The 18,789-nt window shown below is 42.8% G+C and overlaps 1 long non-coding RNA gene across 1 annotated transcript in view; it reads right to left on the bottom strand.

The window, feature by feature from the left end:
- The window catches only part of LOC105854381, a 72,185-nt gene extending 54,540 nt beyond the window's left edge, over window positions 1-17,645 (bottom strand). Inside the window, exons 1-4 of the long non-coding RNA XR_001146058.1 lie at window positions 17,577-17,645; window positions 7,178-7,207; window positions 6,334-6,496; window positions 4,692-4,785 (exon numbers count right to left, since the gene is read on the bottom strand). This is a non-coding gene — a long non-coding RNA (uncharacterized LOC105854381). The remainder of the gene's footprint in view (window positions 1-4,691; window positions 4,786-6,333; window positions 6,497-7,177; window positions 7,208-17,576) is intronic.
- Between the last annotated feature and the right edge of the window lie 1,144 nt (window positions 17,646-18,789).

Here is an 18,789-nt window from a genome sequence, read left to right as displayed (position 1 = left end):
TGTTCTCCAAATGGTAACTGGCTCATAGCCTTTCTGGCCACACTCTGCCAAACACCTCTCTGCATACAAGCTCTCATCATCCGGGACTCCACCGGGTAGATGTCCCTCTCTCACCTTGATCTTTTGGAGAGTAAACACTTCCGTGGCTTTTGCTGATGACTTAATTAACTTTTATCACTCCAACTGGATGGAAATCTCTTGTGTGTTGGGAGGTGGGAAGCAGCAAGCATTGCTAGTGGGCATTTTACCAGTCTTTTAAACATGTCCACAAGTTCTTCAGCACTCCTCAAATCTCTACTTTCCCACCAAGTGCAGTTGATGTTAACGCTAATTTGTGTACTTTTGTCCACTGTGACTTCCCGGCTAACTTCCCTAGCTGACCCTCCTCCCAAAGTCCTCTGTCACAGGTACCTGCTGGCATCTGAAGCCACATGGGCGAGTTACTCAGTCATGCTGGCATCACAGAATATATATATGTTATTATTTTTGCTTTTATTCTTGTATAAAAAAGCAGTTGACCATAATGACTGGGGTCTCATAAAGTTTGTGCCTGAGCTGAACAACAGAGGTGACTTCAGCTTCTGTTCTCTTGGGACCCTTACCTTTAGAGGTCTGAGTGGTCAAGGAAGAATCACAGGAGTGAGATGCTGAGAGACTCAGCCCACAGGCAGTGATGGGAGCTACCACCACAGACATTTGAGTTGATGGTCTCAACTGAGGTAGCAGCAAGAGCTGCAGCCTTCACGGCATGGGGGGACAGGGAAGGGAAGGGGTGATCCAGTCTTGGGTGCGTAAGACCCACCCAACTGAGCCTGGCCTACACTCAGAGCCATGAAATGAAAATGTAATGACAGTGAGGGCTGTAAGTGGGTAAAAGTGATGACTTACAGACATCGCTGGTTCTCAATAAACATCAATCAAAATTAAGTCATCAGCAAATAAAGGAACCAACATTATCTCTTGATCTTCTTCCTCTTTGCTTTATCTCCATTATTTTCTGTCCTTCAGACTCTTGCTATCCAAGTCTCCTCACCCCACTTCTTTTTCTTCCCCATCCCTCCCTCCACAAATCTAGAATTCTCCCCTTTTAATAAATAGTTAGGGATTTGTAGAAGAGCAAACTCCCAGACAGAGCCAGATCTTTTCTTTGTATTTATAAAAAGTCCCCTATTTTCTCTCTTTTGGCATAAAAAGCTCAAATCTTTCTTAAACAAACTGTTCCCCTTTTGTGTTCTTACTGAATTGATCTCGCCTGCCAGAGGGATCTTGGAGACTTGTATGCACTTTCTAGGGTGGAAGAGCTAAGAAGACCCCCTTCCCAGGGCTGATTTTGGCTGTAAACTCACCCTCCTCCGAGGACCCCTTTGGGACCTTCCCAGCATCTCCACCCATCCTGCGGCCCCACTGGCTTCCTCTGCAGACAGCAGCTGCCTCAGGCATGTGAGTGGGAGACAGTCAGGGTGGTCAAGATCGCTGTGAGGGCCCCAGACAGCAGCTCTGGGCAGCTGCGTAGGAGGGTTGCTCACACTCTGCAGCCTGGACACCCGCCCGCTCGCCTCACTCAGAGAAGGCGAGGTACACAGAATGGTCTCTGCAGCTGATAAAGCTGGAGGCTGAGGACGAGGCAAAAACTAGACCAGGAAATGCCCAGAAAGGAGACTGTCCTGTGTGGGGACAGCCTGTGCCACCACAGGGGAATGTCACTGTGAAGACCCTTAGTGATTGCATGTGGACAGATCCACGACCTGAGCAGGCTGCCCAGCAGAGAAATGAAGAAGCCTCCCCCAGGAGAGAGAAAACCTTGCTACAAGGTCTACATGCAGGTCGGCTGGAGCCTGGGGGCAGCAGGCAAAGTACCATGTCTCGGGTCAAGGAGAGAGGCCCACAGCCCGAAATAGCCACCCTGGCCAGTTGCCACAGGGTCTAAAATTATCCCATTAAAGATTTATTCCTTTGCACACCTCGCTCGCATTGGGGGCCCATCTGGGGGTGGAACCCACAAAATGTCGTCACGTTAAGGTGTAAAAGGACGGTCAACTGCAGGGAGTTATGTGAGGGTGGTAAAGGAGGGAGGTGTTGAAAGGAAAGGGACAAGGAAGAGTCGGTGAGGGCCACCAGGAGGAAGCATCTCCTGTGTCAGAGTTCTGTTGGAAGAAGTCTGCTCACAGCAGCTCCAAGCAACTGAGGTCTGAGCAATTTGCCAGTGCATGTGAACTCTGCAAGTAAACAATTCTAATAATTTATTCCTTGAAATGCCTCTCTAATGTGTTATTATGCAGAGTGCTACATGTTTCCACTTCAAATTGCCTAAGTGGTGAAAAAGCAAATGTTGGGGGGGGGGGTAGAGGGAATAAAAAGCAGGAAGGTGAGGAAGTGGCAAGTGGTGTCTGCCCGCTGCACTGGTAAGTGCAAGGCAAGTAGTCAGAGCCTTTCAGGCAAGTTCTCCACTTCTAGGGAAAAGGCCCTCGGAGATCCAGGCCAGGTTTCGTTCTCCATCCACAGAACTCTAACTCATCTCACCTCAGAAGATGATGCAACAGACAGAATAAAAGTGAGCAACCCCTGTTGGAAACATGTTTCGTTCCCCACCGTTCCAAGAACCACACCTTAAGTCCTTGAGAAATAGACAGAATTTTCAGAGAGTTGACCCATTTCACTTAAGCCACTTCGGGGGCAGAGAACTGAGGTGCACGATGCCGCAGCCAGTCAGGAGTTGAAAGGACCAGTCAGGGGTTGAAAGAGGGGATGGAGAAAAAAGCACAGAATGGAAAAGGAGAGAAAAGAGGACCAGGTACAGTGAAGGTTCAGAAGAGCTAATTCCCCCAAGGACCACTAATGTCTCCATGTTGTCTAGCAGCTTATAAAGAATGACCACGTAACCCACCTCACCCCTGGAAACCCTAGAAGGAAGGAAGTTTTGCTTTCATTTTTGTGAATGAGAACTGGGGTGAGAGATGAGGTGACCAGCCCAAGGTCACACATTGGTTTGTTGAGTGCACCGGCCATTCTTGAAACCCAAGTCAAGCTAGCTGACTCCCTAGATTTTTACTCCACTCTCGTCAGTGTTACAGAAAACAGGGATTTTAGAAATGATCCTCCAGAGTCTATGCCTAACTTACAAGATGATTTATCTAATTAAGATTTCCCTTCTGAACTCTGATTCGCTGATTTGCTTAACAAATAATGCTGGTGTATCCCCTGTGTTAGGAGCCAGCGCCACCTTCCTGAGGGTGCAGAAGGGAGTCCTGGGGGGGGGGGCAAGGTCCACTGTCCCTGGCCATGCAATCTGACCTGCTGTTCCTTCCCAGCCACCTCCTCTGATCATTCATCTGATCTGAGCCATGTAGTTCAAACCATTATGCACTATTTACTTCTTGTCTTCACTCTCTAGAACATCAGGACCTTCTTTTGTTCAAATCTGTCTCTCCAATACTTAGAACAACTCCTGCACCCAGAAGGTACACAATAACGATTTTTCCAATAAGTGGCAGTAGCTATCAAGGGCCTTTTTCCAGTGTCACTATATAGTGCTCTGAGACTGTTCATATAAATGATCGCATCGAATCAAGATGACTTGGACACTCACAGAAAGTATATAAAGAAGACAGGGTTTGGTGACGGCCAAGAAAGGGCTTGGGAATGAAAGCTCAGTTTGAAATGCTGTGCCTCTACCACTTCATGCAGGAACAAGGACCATCTTGTGACATTAAAAAGTAACAAATTTAAAACGAATAAAAGGAAATACTTTTTAAAACAGCGTATAATCTACCTGTGGAATGCACTGCCGCGGGATATTATTGAGGCAAATAGTGTAGCAAGATTCAAGAAAGGATTAGACATTTATATGAGTAGTAATAATATTGGCAGTTCCACTAACTAGGTTAAAAAGTTACCAGGCATGTCCGTCCTGGGCTCCAGGGCATAACTGTTCACCAGCTGGGGTGAGGAAGGAATTTCCCTCTTGTGATCGACCATTGCATAATTGGCCAGATGCGGGACGGCTGGCTGTTTGCAGTCTCTGGAACCCAGGCAGAGCCCACTGCCCGGGGTGGAGAAGACAGCCCAGAGACCGCCATGCTGGGCTCTGTGCCTCCAGTCACACCTTCCTGAGAGAGTGGGGACACCCAAGTCTTCTGGGATTTGTAGCTGAAAGCTTTTCAACTTCAGCAAAAATAAATGGCAAACAATCATTTTCTTCTTTCCGATGATGAAAATATGTTCTGGGGTGAAGTCACCCCTGTGATGTACTAGCAGCAGTGTTCAGAGGATGCCTAGGCCAGACTTCAAAGCCCAACACACCCCTGTCCTGGAAGGATCTTCCACAGATGAGCAAGATCATCGGAACTAGCTTTTACTTTCTGCTTTATTTCACTTAACATATTCAGCTCAAGACCCATCCACTTTTGTCCCACAAGCACTATTTCCTCTTTTTAATAGCTGAGTAGTATTCCACTGAGTATATAACCTTCTAAGGACAGGTACAGAGGTTGAGGCTGACTTTGTGCTTGCAGGTGTGGGTATGTACACAGGTGTGCGTAAGACATCTCTGATGGGCATTTTCCCCAGACTTTGCATCCTCCACTTTTACTTCCCTGTGACACTCTCCTTCATGAATGCTCTTAATTCGGTGTTTGATGACTGTGCGTTCCTGTGGGTGGTAAGGCAAGCAATCCATAATGCTGTCCACTTACCTTTGGAAGTTTTCTCTTTGTTACCGAGACAATGCCACTGCCAGACACAGCCTTCTTTCTTGATGATAAATGCCATGCTTTTTTTTTTTTCATTCTAATATGGAAAATCCAAAAGATAGTTTCAGTCACCCATGCAAACACAAGGATCCCTAACAATATACTATCATATTAAAGGACACTTGGCAACTCACTCATTATGCTGCTTTATTTTACAAACCTTAGTTAGCAGGTGTATACAGGACTCTAAAGAAACTCTATCAGCACTTGAACTACTAACTGAAGAACATTCCCCCCCCCCACTACAGAACAAAGAAATTCTGCAAACCAAAACAACAGAAAGGGAATTTTAAATATAAAACCTCAAACCAGTGAAGAAACTGAACGATTTCAAAGATCCCAATTCAAAGAAAACAGGTATTTTTTAAATGTTGTATAAATGCTAAGATATGTGGTTTTCTTGAGAGACTACCAAGAGCATGAGCTATGCTCTCATGCAAGATAAGTTAAAGAGCTTCAGCCTTGGTCCACAAGAAAATTCCTAAGCCCTTTCCATCAAGGTAAAAGATTTGCTCCTTTATAAAGTTTGATTCCTTAAATTGGTAGAAAAATATTAACTAGACTCTCTTAGTAAAATATCACATACATATTATGTAATTCCTATCCAGAGAACAGGAGTTAAAATATTTATCTCTTGTGTCAGAGAGCAGTCTGTCATTTTTATTCACTGTAAGAGAAAAGCTTTTTCAAGTTAAGCTATTGTCTCTGAGTGGAAAATTTCCTAATTTACTTTTTCAAATGAAAAATAGGTATGTTTTTGAGATGCTTGCTGGTGTTGTATTGCTGGGTGGGGGTGAGGGTTGAACTCTCAAATCTTAAAATCAACCCCAGCCATGAGGAATTACAAGAGTGCCATTGAAATCTCACCTCAGCTGCAAGCCTCCCAATAAACCAACTAACCTTCCAGGATGTTCTTATATCAGCTATACAATGAAAATAAAATAAAATCTGACTTAATCTGGTGAACAGATTAGAGGTGACAGTGACTATCAACAGCTGCCATCGTAGATTTAGTGGACAAGTGTCGCCTTTTGCTTTCATTGTGTCTATTCTGCTACCACATTTGCAAGAGTTTCCAATAATTACACAGCTTGCATAATTATCAACATCAAAATATTTTACAAGAAACATGTCCGTGCCGTTTGACAACAGTTTGAAGAGCACCTCTGAGGGATTACTTTTTGGTAGTGAGAAAGGATTGCCAGGAAAAAGACTATTTGGCCAAGAGTTATTAAAAAAAAAAAAAAAAAAAGATGGCTCTTGATACACATAACTAAATGCACTTCCACAAAGATTCTACCAATACCCCCTATCACAGCACAACAGGGGCATCAGTTTTACCACTCTAGGGTGAACAATGGGGAATACCTTATACCAGGAATAAAAGGACAAAAATTTAAAATAAACAACAACAGACAAAAAGAAAAACAAAGCTGTGTGCAAGCAAGTGTTTGTGCTCCCAAATGTAAAGAAAGAGATTCTGTGAAAGATGCAAGTGTCCATTGTTCAACATCAGCCAGTTTTCTTCCCAGCACTTTCTCCAAGCGTTGAACTCAATTGCCCAGAAACTTCTCCAGCCACACACCTTGTACAGTTCTCGGCTGAGTGAAGTCCCCAGGGGATGAGCAGCTTCTAGGTTTTCTGCCAGGTGTCCGGTGGTCCCAGGAAGGCCAGTGGTTCAACTGTCTGCGCTGACATCCAGACAGGCCACACGGGGCCGTTCCCAGAGGAGATAAGAGCTGGGGAAGCTAACACATAAATATTTTCTTGAAAGGTGGGAATCCATGTACAATGGCACAGCCCACATCTGACCACAAAACATGGAGGGTGTAACTCAAGGAGGCCTATCACCTGAGCTCTGAAAGGGATAATCTGAAGAGGAACAGTTGGTTTGTACAGCTTTGCCAGAGACCTAAATAATACCCAGGTTTGTGGGAAGGCAAAAAAAAAAAAAGAAGAAGAAGAAGAAAAGAAGCAAAGAAAAGAAACGAAAACACCCTAGCCTCTGGTAGTAAATTTACTACAAGAGAAGGTGGCAAAGGGAAATTTCTCACTGAGGTGACCGCACAGAGTATTTTGTTGACCTTTTTCACCCTATGACACCCTAGTCCCTGCCTCCACTTGAAACAAGTTCTGAGGAGACCCAAAGTTTCATTTAACATCAGGGTGAGTGTTGATGTCATAAGAAAACACATCTGAACATCCCACTCATCCACTCAGAACTCTGCGGAGAAAGCGCTTCTGAGCTACTACGACTTCCTTCTCGTGAAGGCTCTGACCTGGGCACTTCTGACATTTGTGGATGGCGTGGCACTGTTTGCTAAACTCCAGAACTTGGTGCTGGCTAAACACGCTGATAGGGTTAGTCACTGCAGCCACCGGCACCAGTGGCACGACATCTTGGCCCTGCTCCAGGGGTATCTGCTTACCTGGTGGGAGTCCACTTAGAAGCAGGCAACCTGTTGGAAGGAATCGAGACTCAGCCTCCCGTCACTTATACCGTGTGACCTTACATAAGCAATTAACCTCTCTGGGACTCCACTGCCTCCTCTGCTAGGTGGAGACAGCAACAGCTACCTGGCAGAGTTGTGGAGAGGACACAACAGTTGCTGGTGCATGGGACGATTCTATGTCGCCCGTCCCCCGCCCACACACACACACATATGGGAATACCTGGGCATGCTCTAGAGCTTTTGAAAATCAATTACTCCTCTCCATCTTTATAGCTCATGAGGTTATTTTTTGAAAAGTCAATCAAGAAAGGAAGGAAAGAAACAGATTTTCCTTCTCCAACAAGAAAAAGCAATTAAACGTCAAATATTAACTGTCCCTGGGAGTAAATTTTTTTAATGGGTTAAAGGCTTGGCCATTATAGACCTCCAATATGTAATTTCTAAGAAAGGACCAGGTAATTTTTTTTTAAATTAAGTAGAAGATAAAATGCTAGAAACAGTATATTCATTCAGAAACCACTTTTTTATCCATTTGCAGGAGCTTCCCGATTGCATCATGCCTTTTAAGAGACCCAATTTGGTTAACAGCACTTTATTTCAAACCTTCACTTGTGAAACACATTGATTTATGATCTGGCTGATTAAAGCAATGGTGTCTTAAGCAATAATGATTCCAATTAGAGGACTTTCACCAATGTGCATTATTCCAATTCACTGTCCATTCTTCCCTCATTTTTATTCACTGAGGAAGGAAGAATGGGTAGGTGATGTCATTTTGAAAAGTCCCTGGACAAATTTCATCAGAAAGGAATGTACAGACAGAGGGACTGATGTACTTTTGATGATGTGGATGTATTGTATTGTAATCGGCTCTGACAAACTTGAACAACTCCCTGATGAACTCCTACCCGATACCATTAGGATTATTAAGTGCCCTGGAGCACACTGAAGTCCCAGGAATTTGGCACTACAGATTTTCTTAGAGTGCCTCTTCCTTGGGGGGCGGGGGGAGGGTTGGGGGATGGTGGAGAAAACAATTGAGGTCACATTTAGGGTTTGAATGTATTCAAAGTTCACATAGCAAGGAGCCAACGTCCTCTCCTTATGAGACAGCAGAGACAGCACAGCTCACGGACCAGGCTGGTCACTAAGAAAGCGAAGTTGGTCCAGAGTCCTATTCCAGGGCCTGGTGCCAAGTGGGAAGGATCCTGTCGAAAGGGGAAATTTGTCCTGGTCCCCAGCTAACTGTCACTGTGCATATCTGTGGACCAAATGCTGCAGCATCTTCAGATTTTTCAAAAGAGTACAAAATCCATATTGTTATGTAAAGCTGATGTTTCTGGATTTTTAAAGGTTAGACAAATACTGGCCAAATTCTGTAGGCCAAATCTGCTATGCTTCTAGATGGTCTGCATTCACTTTGTTATAGTTAACAAAGTGGTTTTATTCTGCCATTTCATAAACATTAAATAGAAATCTATTAGGTGCTAGGCACAGGGAAAGCAAAAACAAACAAACAAATCTGCCATCAGAGAACTGATAGTCCAACATATATGTATATATAGATAGGTAGATAGATATAGATATATGCGTGCATGTATTTATGTTTATATAGTGTTATATTGCTATAGATGTATATGCATGTGTGTATGTAAATGCCATAAGGATTTTTAAATATTTTAGGAGAAACACCTAAGATTGTGGCTCAAAATATTACTTTTCTTTTTAGTATCTCCTTTGCTAACCTTCAGGTAACTCATTGTCCCTATGCTCTGTTTTGAAGCTCCACTTTAATTTGAACTAGTCCCATGAATACTAAAATCCATATAGGATATATTCCCATTAAAAATCCCCAACAGCAAGGAAAGAAAAATTGCAATCACACCTTGACAGTTTTTCCTCATCAAACCAACTCCACAGTTGTGTTACTTCAGTGCTGTTAACTAGAACCTTGAACACTTTCAGTCTAGTTCTTGATCTTGACGATTCTTTGATGCTATAGTTGACCAGCAAATGCTTTTTGCATTAACCTCTCTGAAAATCATCTTAATATTTTTTTTCAAAATTACAGAAGCCTCAAGACACAAATGAAAGCACTTGAGTCCAACCATTAGAGTTTTCAGCTTAGCACCTGAAAATTGGCATACCGGAATGCTTCATGGAGGAAAATCAGATCCATGTTAAGAATGTCTTTCAAAATGTCGTAATTATTTTCCAGATTCCTCCTTGAAATGCCTTAAAGTTATTTCCACTGTCACAACCATGCTTTGACTTGGCTGGGTCCATGGCTCTGGCCCTCCTTGACAGTCCTGCTTAAAGGTTCTTGAATATCAGCCCCATGCCAGGGGATAGAAAGCACAGGCAGTGAGGTGCTGGCTCAGAGACGACATTGCACCAGCTCAAACACAGCACCTGGCACATTCTGCGGCTATAAACAGGCAGGACGGAGACTTCTTTTCCTTCTTTGCAGACTTCCCAGCCAACCTTTAGCATTCAGCTCTCCTTTCTGTCTCCTTCTGCCCAGCACAGCCCAATAGATTCTAGTGTGCTTCTCCCCAGAGAGCACTGCATCCAAGTTAACACGCTCTAACTACGCTCTAACTACTCTTGGTACCAGATGTTGGGAAACATCTGAACCTTCTAATTTGCTTTAAAGACAGGCAATTCTTACAAGGTCACCAACTTTCTTTAGTTAGGAGCTACTGTGGTGATGTTTCTCCAAACCCTTTATTTGACAAATGAAAGAGAAATGACTGCGAGAGAAGAAGGAAGTGACTTCCCCAGGGTCACCCAGCTGGCTCCCAGTGCCTTCCATCTGTGGTTTCTTGGTTTCTGCTCACAGCCATCCTATCAATAATAGTTCTCCAAACAGAATTTTACTTAGGCTTCAAAATGAAGACAGGTTTGGCCCTCCTTGGTGGCTCAGGGGTTACAGTCTCAGCACTATAAAGCTATTGGCAGACACTGCAACACGAGTTCTATCCATGCCAGGGAGCTGACCCACATGGCTCAGCAGACCTCTCCTGTCTCACCCATTGATCCCCTCAGCTATGTAGTTCAGTGGATCCACCTGCTGTACTCCCCACTCGGTCTCTGGTGAATCCTCTCACTCCCTGCACCTCTGGCCTACACCCCAGTTCTTTCATGCATAAATAAATACAATAAATCTTTTTTTTTAATGAGGACTAGTTTATAATGAAGCATGGTGCTCCTATTTTGTGCCAAGCACATGCCTATTTCCAGAGAGACTTAACATGGAATGGGAAGCTTTTAATCCTGATTCAATCACCTGCTAGTGACCCCCTCCCACACTGGCCAGATGCTGCCTGGAGCATCAGAGGAATCTTAGAAACTGTCATCTCAACTCCTTGCTCGACAGGCTACACTGAAGCCCTACAAGGCCTTCATGCTAGTCCATAGCTGAGCTCAGTCTGGAACCCCTGGTGCTGGTCACTGAGTCATTTTCTCTTTGCCTTAGTACTTTCCCCTAATTCCAAATGCAACCTAAAACAGGGCCCCCTGTTTCACATTCATTGTGAATACCTTCTTTGCTATCCATCTTGCCATTAGTTTATCCCTATGTCTGCTTTGAGTGCCATCTACGCACAAGAATAGTCAAGTCCATGGAGGGTGCATTCCCATATCCCCAACAGCCACTGTAGAATGGCCACTCAGATCCAGAGAGCAGCCACCTGAGCCACAGACCAGCTCTGGGAAGAGCATGCATGCACATCTCTGATATAGCTATCCAAATCCAAAGAATGGGTAATATACATCAATCAAAGTGAGCAAAGACTCTATGGTGAGTGTGTTAAATTCACCATACTAATGAAAGGTTTAGGCTTACTGGAGGTATATTTAAAATGGAAGCTGTAGTTTATATGTTTTCAATGACCTTATGAATCCATGTATTCAATAATCTGAACTGAGGCTATAAATGGTAACTGGACCCATTAAAAATAACTAAGTTAGATCTTCTATTTTTTTCAGTGTAGTCTTCCAGGGAGCTGCCTCTGGACATAACTACAGAAAATTAACACAATAAGTAAAGCATTATAGAACAGCTATTAACTGATTATGCTAATAAAAACCAAATGGGGGCCTTAATTCTGCCCCTCTGGGAGAGAAGGACAGATAAAATAAACAACGGAAAAAGAATATGGAGTAAAGGATAATTGATTTTAAACAATATCATATAGATACCTCCCACCATGTTTTAAAAAAATTCAGATCTCTATCTTCACTTTGGGAATGATGGAAGAAAAGTTTTATTCTGCCTTCTTAAAACCTAAGTTTGATAGTAATAAGGGTGCTTTACGGACTAACAAATGGGAAAAATTAAGGCATGCTGACAAGAAGGTTTTTAAATGCCAGGCACATGGCCACAGTGATTATTTTACTCTATAGTCAAACTGAGAGGCCCTTGTGGTCCCCCTCAGAGGAAAACAAAATCTAAGCACGCAGAAAGGGAGCCCCGCTAGGAGAGAAAGTGGTGCCCAGTGACAGGTGGCACTCACAGGCAGGCCCTACCAGATAGAGAGAAAGGAAGTACCCTCTGCTGTAGGCAATGTGTGGGGAGCCCTTGAAAACTGCCCCGGGTACAGCACTGCCCATTGGCCAACTCCTGTAATTCCTGAGCACTGGGGTTGGCTTTTGCAAAAATTCCTAGTGGAGAGGGGTCTTCTGTTACCTATTCAGTGACACATCTTCCTGCCGTCAAACCCAGCCATGACACCAGCCCTTCGTGCTGTCTTCTGCGTGCCGGGTCCCAAGTGACGCTTTCAGGCTTCAGCCTCCTTACACAGTCACTTCTCAATAGGTCATCAAGGCAGGGGATGACCCTGAATTCGGATCTGGAGAACTGGAGACTCAGGGTGATACAGACACTTGTTCAAGTCGCTGGTTATAAGGTCTAGTCTACCCCCAAAAGTCTAGTCTCACTGTTCCCGCTCCCAAGGTCACCCCAGCCAGCGCTACACTAACCACTGTGCTAACCTGTAACCTATGGAACCAACCCTTGTTACATGGTTTTTGCAAATTCCCAGGTTATTTTTACTTTTCACTGGCAAAAAGTCAGCAAATTCAAATTAAATGATAATTTCTATGTGAGAAAATAGTTTAACATTTTCTTAAATACAAATATAAAGACATCTCACACCGGATACTAACTTTTAAGTGGCAGAAAGTTGCCTGGAGGTTTCAGAGGATGTACTAAGTCAAACAAATCAGCCTGGCTTGTGGCTTGTCATCTGAGGATGAAGGAAAGCTCTCCTATAGCAAAATGTGAGCATTTGGGCCACATGTATGTGGTGGGATTGTCTGTACAGAGATGGAACATGCTTGTGTATAAAACAGGCAAGATTTGATCAGGGCTGGGAAGACAGAGATGAGACACACATAGAAGGTTCCAGATGGGAGGTTGAAATTTGAAGTTTAGAACATGTTTAAAAGCTTGAGCTCTTCCAAAATGCAATGTATTCAGACCATCATAATTAATTGTGAAATACTGGGTGCATTCCAAAGAATAGTTGGAAATAATTTGGAAGGTGTAATCATTTGCACTAAGACAGGAAAAAATGAAAAAATTATATCATTTGGTAGGAGGGTATCAAATCGTCATTATTTGCAAAAGAACCAACTGACAAACTACTCAAATAAGAAGCCAGTAAAGTAGAAAATACATAAGTGAATAGCTTTCCTGAGCAACCAGCTATAAAGTTTACTGGAGAAGCTGAATTCAAAGGACAATAAATAAATTTGAGACTATAACAAGAAACTATTGGAAAAAATATACAACCTGATAAAAGTTCATATGAAAAGATAAATGAGAAGACACACTATGTTTCTACATGAAAAGACCTCAAATGCCCACCTACTAATATATAAACTGTATTCTCCTACATTTTGAAATTGATGATTTTTTATTAATACCACATACCTTTACCCAGAAACTAATAACACATGACCTCCACCCAGAAAACCAATTGTAATGGGAAGAATTTGCATTAATCTCCATGAGAGCATATTCTCAGATTATAACAATGAAAAGGGAGGGTTTTGACCAAAGATATGGTGAAGAAAAGAATGTAATATAATAGGCTCCATAACATATAATGTGTAAGATCACTAAGGAAAAGAGGTTGTACTAAGTAGAATCTTAGCACCCAGATCAAAATTAATTCCAGGTTATTGAGATTTAAATTTTGTAAATAAAAATAAACCAGAAAAACACGCATAAAACATGTAGGTTAATCTTGATCTGACCCTGAAATGCCAAGGCTTTCCTAAACTTAAAAGCAGAGAAAGAAAGAATAAAAATACATATGTATTTAAATTCACAGATCCATTAAACACCAGTTAACAATGAAAAACCAAGTGAGAAAAAAAGTGTTTGCAGTTTTTTACATGATAGTACAAAAATTAATGAATTTAATATGTAGATAACTTTGGAGATTTAGTACAAAATCAATAGACACTTCCATGGAACCACACAGGAAGAGTTAAAGGCAAAAAAATAAGCAAGCAACTTACGTGCATGGAAAACAAGAAAAAATTAAAAAAAAAAAAAGGAAAGAAATACAAACCAAACTAAGGTGTCTGTTTCCTATCTTAGTTTGGGCAGGATGAATGAAGGCTGTGAATTCTGAATTCTCATTTACATCAGGTGGGAAAGTAAATTAGCATAGATACTTTGGAAGGTAAGTCTGCAAATCAAGCCAAAAAAAAAAATCTTTGACCCAAGAATCTTGCGTAAAGTAATTGCCAGAGGAAATGGAGATACACACTAAGAATCACAGAGGCCAAAAGTTGCCAACGATGTAAATATCGAACCAGCGGTCAAGAGAATGACGATGCCCACAAATCAGGAAATATGATACCCACATAAAAATCATGTTTTACAACATTTTAACAACAGGAGAAAATATTTCTTATGACTTGTCAGATGGAAAGCCCTGATTACAGCAGGGTCTCATCTCCCTTTTCAAACACACATGTAGGCTAGAAAAAGGGAGAAGAAAGGAGAGAAAACTTCTGACCCTGGTTCTCCCAGGCCAGAGGATACGCGGCTGTTCTTCACTTCCGCCTGCTCTCCCATAACTCTCAAATGCTGTGGGACGGGCATGCATTATGTGTTGCCACCAAGAAATGTAACATATCTTGTGTGTTTACATCTTAGGGCTCCAGGGAATCCTGGAAGAGGCTGCTGGACGAGACCGGGCCGGGCTGGGCCGGGCTGGGCCGGGCCGGCCGGGCCCACACCCGCCGGCCTGTGAGTTCCTGCCTTTACCTCTCTTTTCCCTGTGTTCTCAAGAAAGCGAGCTGTTCCCAACACCATTTTATCAGCGGCTCCTGTGAGTGACCGAGCAACGTCCTAACAATACTTAATGTATTTTGTGTCAGGGGCCCGTGGGTCAGCAAGGTTATTAATAAACAGGGCCTCTTGTTCTAATTTAGGTCCCTCTCCTTCGGGCCTCTCCTCCTGTCCTGCTTTTCCTTTCTCTTCTCTTTCTGTCTGACCCTTTTCCCCTTCTCCCTGATATGAAGGATTCTGCCTTCGTTTCAGCTCCACTTCTGGCACTTTTCCCATAACGATTTTCTGATGTTGTTGTTGGGTCTGCTAAGTTTTCATGGGGACTTTAATTTTTGAGGAAATGCTTGGTGTCCTAAATTGATTGGATGCAGGCTGAAGCTGCAGGACAACCCGACAGGCGACAGGCATAGGCTTGTGGAGGGATGAGTGAAATGGAGGCAAACTGGGTGGAGGGCGAATACCTTGCTTTCTGAAAAAGAGTTTCTGTTAAGCCAGACTCGCTGACCACACAGCCAGAGCGGAGGGTCAGAGGTAGCTTTGCGTTTTCTTCTTCTATTATCTTTGAGAAGACTTGGAGTTTAAAGAATCAGTGGTGCTTATCTAGAGTGTGTATATTGATTTTATTTTCCATTTAAAGTTTGACTTACCACCTAAACTTAGGTTTAGAGTAAATCTTGTTTTTTGCTGAATTTATAGAAAAAAAAAAAGAAGAAGCAGAAGTGATAGCATTGTTACCAAATTCTAATTCTAACTTCGGCACTCCCAGAGCTCTGGAACTTTATACAAATCCTGCCTTATTTTTTTTTTTTCTTTTCACTTTCAACATTTTCTAACTGCAACTTCAGACCAGAGAAGATTACTTTGTGAACTGAAAGAAACAATTCATACACACACACACACACACACACACACACACACACACAGAGCAAGCAAATTCCCAAGTTTATTAAACCTTCAGTTGTTACTTTCTTCTAGTAAACACAATATTGCATTTTCTATCCCAGCACTCAGGGAGTTACACACACCAATGGGAATCCACTTAACAATGATAAAGCAACATGTCCATCTGGGAAAATATGTAAAAAGAAGTGCATGATTCTATGTTGAATTATTCATACTTTTCAAATTAACCTATTGCACTTTTTCCTATTCAAGAGTGCATTCCTTTTTTAACGTGACCTAGACTATCTTTTTCAGAAGGAGTGGACGTTTTTTAGAGTGATGTAATATTTTAACTCACGCTTAATTCTACTCTGAATAGGCTCCTCATACTAAAGAAGTGAAAAGGAATGACAAGGAAGCTCAATTTATTCAGGAGAAAGATAGTTTTCTATCTTTAAATTCATTATCATGAAACTTACTAGTAGTTTAGTATTAACAGAGTTACACCCGACTTCTGGGCTTTCCCAAACGAAGAAAGAAAATCTATGCGAACTTTGAATGAATTATGCATTCAGCTTCTTCAGACGGCCACCCCTAACCACTGTCCATTAACAGAGAGGCCGGGATCCTAAACTCAGCTCAGATCTCTCTGGAAGCAGCCATTAATCAGACTTGACGGCATGTCTAATTTGGGTGCTGTGCTTACTCTTTACTTTTTACTTTCCTTTGGAGTAGATCATTCTTATCTGTTTTATAAAAACAACCGAAGGATGAGTATAGCTTTAAAGGTGTTCTGTTAAATGTGTGGTGATTTGTCTTTCATAAGATAATATTTAATTAAGTTAGAGTCTTTGAAGGCAGTATTTGTCCTAATAGATATAGGTTTGCCTGCGCATGAACTTACTGGGCCAAAGCAGACAAGAAAATAGGAAGCAGAGAATGGCAGAGGAAGCTTTTATTGAGCTCCCGCTAGGTGCTATACTACGGGACACGGGCCTCGACTCGCAGTAGAGCTTCTGTGTGGTACTAAGTGGTGCTATCTGAAAGCATCACCAAGAAGAAAATCTTGTTAACCTCTACTGGCAGGTGAGGAAACTGGGGCTCAGAGACATAGGAGCAGGAGTTGGAACTTAGCTCTGCTCCCCAAATAAGAGGGCTGTCCTCAATTCTGGATGGGATCACTATGTATAGCTGCCAGGGGAGCACTCCAAGCAAGAGGATTAAGTCACTCAGTTCAGAGCTCCATGTCAGTGACACCTGGGAGTTAAAAGTTACATTTGGGTGATTGGCAGGTCACAAAGGACCTTCTCTGCCAAGGAACTGTGTTAGACAACACACCAGAAAACACCAGGAGAGGCTGAATACCTGGCGATCAAATCAGCCTGACAACCCTGGGACATGAGTGATTCCAAGCCCCAGCCAACCCTGGGACATGAGTGATTCCAACCCTGGGATATGAGTGATTCCAAGCTACAGCCAAGTGCTTTTCTCAGGTTGCACATCTTTATGTGTTGGGTTTAAATTTTAATTTAAATTTGTCATATTTAAAGAAGACCGTTGGTTCCAAGAATCTCCTTTAAAGTCTGGTAAATAAAGGTGGTGACCCTGCCCTACAGAGAACCCCCTCAAACTCCCCCCACACACACACAGACACACGTACAAAGAAAGTCTGAACGCAAAGCACACTCTGCCACCCTGCAGCAGACCATTTTCCTCCTGCCTGCTCTGCTTTTGCAGCTTCTAAGCCCCAGCCTGGTGTGGGCAGGTTTGTGTGAAGCTCAGACCACAGTTCTTAATGCTCCAGGTATAAGATTTCTTATGAAAACTGGCAGCTTTTTTGTTCTTTCTCGCTTTTTTAACACACAGCCAGGTGTCTCTGTTCAGCTGCGCCCACTGTGGTAGCGACTGTCCTGAGCTGAACTAAAGCTGCGAACCCACCATGGCAGGGTCTCCGTGGCGCGGGGCAGGGGGAGTGGCGTTTGGAGACGCGTGGACGCATCTTGGCCCGTGAGTGTAATAGCAGCTCTGCCTTGGGAGGGAGATTAGGGGTATGATCCGGGCGATGCGTAATGGATAGGGCCGTCTGTGTACAAATTTCAAATGACTTGCTACACCCCTTTAGGATGGTAGCTGTCAAAAGTATCAGCACTTTACACACACAACAACCGCAGATCATATTACCGGTGGCCTCTGCTCCCACAGTGTGGCACCTCCTTCGTCTCCCAGCAGGTAATTGCTTCAGGAGCACCTACTGAACACATACAAAGGAGAAAACACTGGTGAGTCTTATTCTTTGAGCTCACCCGCATTCACAGAGAAAGAGGAAAACACCGAACGTGCTTAAATTAGCACGGATGGAAGTTCAAAGGGAATTACAGGTATAAAATATCTCTGAAAGATTTATATTTTCAACCCGATGAGAACCTGAGCTGAAGCCAGGCCAACATTACTGGGCTTAAATCCAGACCGACCCCGAGGGGGCCCTGCCAGCCAGGTAGGGACAGGAAGAAACTTCCATGGATGCTGTGGGCACATTTCAGGTGTTTTAGACGCTTTTTGAAGTGAATCCGCCTGGGGTCTCAAAAGCTATAGAACTTTAAACTAGGAAACACTAGGATTCTTTGCTTCTGCTCCTTTTCATACTAAAACTAAGACGGTGTGCCCTTCTCAGACTGAGGGGCACAAGGGAGACAAAAATCTTCCTCTTTCTCTGAAAATGAGTGCGATTTTTCAGGTGTCCCATGCTAAAGGGAGGCATTCATGGAAAGATAGTAGCAAAATCACCACCATGAGGATGATCTGATTATGCATATACATAATTGCTTTCCACAGGCACAATCTTCTTTTCTTATAATACTGAAGATCTGTGAGCATTAGAAACCATAGCAAGGATTATTATTATCTGCTTACTATCCAGTGTCTAGAACATTAAGGAAACTCATTCATCCATCCACCCAATATATTCGCCACAAAGTCCAGGAACTGTACTAGTATCTGGAGGTACAGATATAAATGAAATGCCTTCTCACTGCTTGTTTTGACTTTTTTTCTTTGTCTAATTAATTGTATACTTGCCATGTATCTAAGTGCTTTACATATAGTATCTCAGTTAATCATCAAAACTACCATGAGTGCTACTTATTATTGCTAGCCCTACTTTACAGATGAGGAAGCTGAGGTGCAAATAAATCAACAGAACTAAGATGACACACCTGGTACCTTGGCCGACCCAAGATTTAAATACAGGCAAGCCTAACAGAGACCTATTATTTTTAACTATTTCTTATGAGCTGATTGAAAAAATAACACTTCTGTCTAGCTTCAACATGTGAAGACACTGGAAAGCCCAGGCACCCTGACTTCGGTAAATATTTTGAGCAATGATTCTGCAAAA

Source organism: Condylura cristata, unplaced genomic scaffold (assembly GCF_000260355.1).
Source record: "Condylura cristata isolate star-nosed mole 26May11 unplaced genomic scaffold, ConCri1.0 scaffold00035, whole genome shotgun sequence".
NCBI classification, from domain to species: domain Eukaryota; kingdom Metazoa; phylum Chordata; class Mammalia; order Eulipotyphla; family Talpidae; genus Condylura; species Condylura cristata.
This window is presented reverse-complemented; position numbering and strand designations above follow the sequence as displayed.